Genomic DNA, 4,129 nt, shown 5'->3' on the forward strand with positions numbered 1-4,129 from the left:
CTTCCTCCATTTCCCTCTTGAGATTTTGGGCATGCATGCACATACACCTGGTGTGTTTTTCAGGCCACTGGGAATTGAACCACACAATCAGCCATGTGGGATCCAGCTGCCTTACCCACCATGCCACTGGCTAGCCTACGAGGCACTCTTTAAGGCTCTGAAGTTACACAATGAGTAGAACAGTCAAAGCCCTGTTTTATGAAAGGTACATTCTCGAAGTACTAACTAAAAAAATCAGGGTAGAAAACCAGATGTTTTCTTTCTTTCCCTCTCTGTCTTTGGTGAGTGTATGCATCCTAGAGCAATTTTTTTTTTTTGGAGAGGTTTTCGCTATAGGGCGCGTGCGCTCGCCAGACAGACAGAGACATAGAGACAGAAAGTGAGAAATCACCCCCCGGGGGGATGGTCACGCTACAATCCCTTCTCCTCCACTCTCTTCTCGGGATCTTGGGCACGCACGCACACGCACCCGGCGTGAGTTTTAAGCCACCGGGTCCGGGACGCAAACTGCGGTTGACTACATGGGAGTCCAGCGACATAGCCATTACGCTAACTGTTGGTTCCCCCTAGAGCAATTTTTAAACTCATTACGCTAACTGCTGGTTCCCCCTAGAGCAATTTTTAAACATTTTTTTTCTTAAAACAGTACCTGCACATACGTGGCGAGCATCCCTCATCTGAAAATCCCAAATCCAAAATGTTTCAAAATCCAAAACTTCTTTTTTTTGTTTTTTTTTTGGAGAGGTTTTCGCTATAGGGCGCGTGCGCTCGCCAGACAGACAGAGACATAGAGACAGAAAGTGAGAAATCACCCCCCCGGGGGGATGGTCACGCCGCAATCCCTTCTCCTCCATTCTCCTCTCGGGATCTTGGGCACGCACGCACACGCACCCGGCGTGAGTTTTTAAGCCACCAGGTCCGGGACACGAACCGCGGTCGACTACGTGGGAGTCAAGCGACATAGCCATTACGCTAACTGCTGGTCCCAAAATCCAAAACTTCTTGAATGCTGACATGACACAAGTGGAAAATTCCACAGCTGGCTCTGTATTCAGACTTTGTTTCATGCACTAACTAATTCCTTTTTGCCTACTAGGTCTATGCTTCTCACTAATTAATGAAATATTGTCTGAAAAGCACTTAGCATGAAGCCCCACGGCACTTCTGTTTCAGAAACAGCAGTGAGCATCCAGGTCGTTGCAACCTCTGTGTCATGCCGTGCAGTGGGTGTCAGCAGCCCGTTCCACAGATGAGAATACAGGATCTGGGCAGCAAGGGATGGACCCAAGGAGACAGCCGGCATGTGGCAGAGCAGGAACCCAATCATGTCCATTTGACTCCAAAGCCCTCTTGGATTTCTCAGTGTCTGCTTTTCAGTTCTAAGGGGTGGAGTGAACTGCAGTTTGGGGATTAAGTTCTGCCTCTGCAATCCAGATGTTTGGGGTTCAAGACCCAGGCTTGTGACCATGGGCAAAGTTTTGACTGTCTGCACAGAAATAAACTCTGTGTTTGAGGGATATCCATATATGGTAGGGATGGAGTTCCCAGGGACAGACAACACAGGGCAACACAAGTCCAAACCTCCCTAACAGGAATTAGCGTATAGGCCCGGAAGATGCCCAGGAGAACTTGCCGAGTACACTCACCTGCCACGTAGTGGTGTTCTTGTCGGCAATGGACCGTATGCATGATGGCAGTCTCTTTGTATGATCGTGGGTGACGGCGTATGGCCTCGGGGTGCAGCAGGCTGGGCCCCTGCCTTTGCATAAGTGCCTCCATGATGTGTCTCTGCAAAATGGCCTCATGATGCATTTCTCAGAGCACGTCCCTGTCGGTAAGCGCCGCGTGACTGCGTATATCAAAATGGCAGGATATGAAACCAGAAGCAGCTATGGTGCGTCTGCTGAGCCAAGTCCGAGAAGAGCCCACCGAGCACTCACTTAAGTAGCACTTCCCATGCAAGGTGCTGTCCAGAGCACTCACAAGCAGTGAACGCGCTCAGTACTCCTAGAGCCCTGTGGGCTGCTGCCGGGATGGGACTCTGCAGGCAGAGAAACCCGGGTGGAGAGACCCGGGTGGAGAGAGGTTCTGCTTTCCAGGCAGAACTTTTGGCCTCAGGGGCCATGCTCTTGACGGCTTTGCTCCGGTACCTCTGCTAAGGGGGATTTTTCTCTGGGCAGTCCAATTTCCACATTTCAAGCTTTCTTCTTTGTATGCCTCTATTATTTGAGCTTTTGTGAGACGTAGGTTCTGTTTTTTTTTTTTCTTTTTAAAATTTAATTCTATTTGTTATTATTTGTTTTGTTTTGTTTTGCTTTGTTTTTAAAATTTGACTAGAGAGGAACAGAGAAAGGGAAAGCCAGAAAGCAATCCTCCAGTTCCAGGACTGGAACTGGGGTTGAACCATGTGGGAATCCAGTGCTTTTAACCAACACTCCACCTGCCGGCCCCAGTTCTGTTTTTATAAAAATAATACTAGAATCCCAGACTGGTTTTGATGTCTTTAGAAGCAGCTGTGAGCACCTGCAGCAGGCTGAACCCAGGGATGTGGGGGTGGGGGATCATTCTGCCAAAGGGACTAGCCACTCCTGGCTTTTCCTGCTGTGGTGAGACCACCATCCTCAGAGTTGGGGCCCCAGGGTCCAGCCCTGCCTTGTCCCTACCCCATGGCCTTCTGTGACGATGGGTGGGTCTCTGAAGTCACAGTCACTACCTTCCTCCAGGCAATGTTCCTGGTACAGAGTAGCCCTCAATAAATGGCCACTGGATCCAGGAAGAATGAATCACTGTCCCCTCAGGGATCCTGCCCCACCTCTACCACCACCCAGATCTGCCCCTGCCTTGCCTCGGGCCCCTGAGAATGAATGGAGTCCCCGTCAAGTGCTGATTGCTCACAGGCTCTCAGGCAGGCAAGTGGCGAGAGACCCAGACCAACCAAAGGGCTGGTAACAGTGGCCCATCGGCCTTTTGAGAGCCCCCGAGATCATGGCCCAGGCCTAGGCCCTGTGGTAGAGAAGCTCAGGCCCGCCCCAAACTGAGAAAGGGCTGCTGGGAGTTTTCTGCCTGAAACTCCACCTGTGGCCCCAGCTCCTATCACCCTGGCCTGGAGAAGGCTGGGCCCACAGCACCATAAATTCCTGCTCTCATCAGTCCGTATCTACAGCTCTGGCTGTTAGCCAGCAACCCTGCGGCAGTTTCTATCACCTGCGTGTCCTAGAATTATTTTTATCATTCTTTTTCTCACAGCACCCTTTCGAGAGGGGCTGATTTTATACTCTTTTGGTTTGAGTTGGATGAACCCGGGCTTCAGGGGTTTCTGGAAGTTTTTAGCTTTGCCCAAAGCTCCATAGAGAGTCAGGGTTGGAACAGCCCCCTCGGGTTTGAGTTGGGGCCTTAGGTATGACCAGGGGTTGTAGGACAGTTGGAAGAGGGTGGAGACTAGCCCTTGGGAGCCAGGGAAACAGCTGCAGCTTGGCTCTTTCTTAGCTGTGTGACCTTGGGCAAGTCAGGCCACCTCTCTGTGCCCTAGTTTCTTCATCAGTCAAGTGAGGAAGGAACAATAGTACTCACTCCATGCGTTAGTAGATACAGATACTCAGGAACGAGGTTCTATTTCTTCTTGAGTCGGAACCTAGACTCAGACCCTGTCCCACTGGATGACTTGGGCAAGTCCCTTGCCATCTCTGAACCTCAGATTCCTCATCTGTGAAATGGACACAGTCATGCAGGCCTTACACCCTGGCCCTCTCATCTCTGCTCCCAGCCAGTCCCAAGGGAGGCTGAGGGAACTGCCCGTTCCCTCTGCTTGGAACGAAGCCCACCCCAGCTTCACCTGGCTAACTCTCTTCCCAACTCAGACACCCTCCCCCCGCCCTTCACTTACTCAATACTTGTTTTTGAGCGGCTATCACATGCCAGGTGGTAGATAAGACTCAGTCCCTGTCCTCAGGAAGGCAATAAACTGGAAAGAGAAGACAAAGGAGGCAACCCCAGACTGTAAGAAGCACCCTGCAAGGGGAGATCCTAGCACAACGGGAGGCAGCTGGGCAGCTTGCTTCCTACAGGGGCCCCTCGAGGAGAGATTCTTTTTTTTTTTTTTTTTTTTGCTGTAGGGCACGTGCGCTCGCCA

The sequence above is a fragment of the Tupaia chinensis genome, unplaced genomic scaffold, assembly GCF_000334495.1.
Source record: "Tupaia chinensis unplaced genomic scaffold, TupChi_1.0 Scaffold000216_1, whole genome shotgun sequence".
NCBI lineage: Eukaryota > Metazoa > Chordata > Mammalia > Scandentia > Tupaiidae > Tupaia > Tupaia belangeri.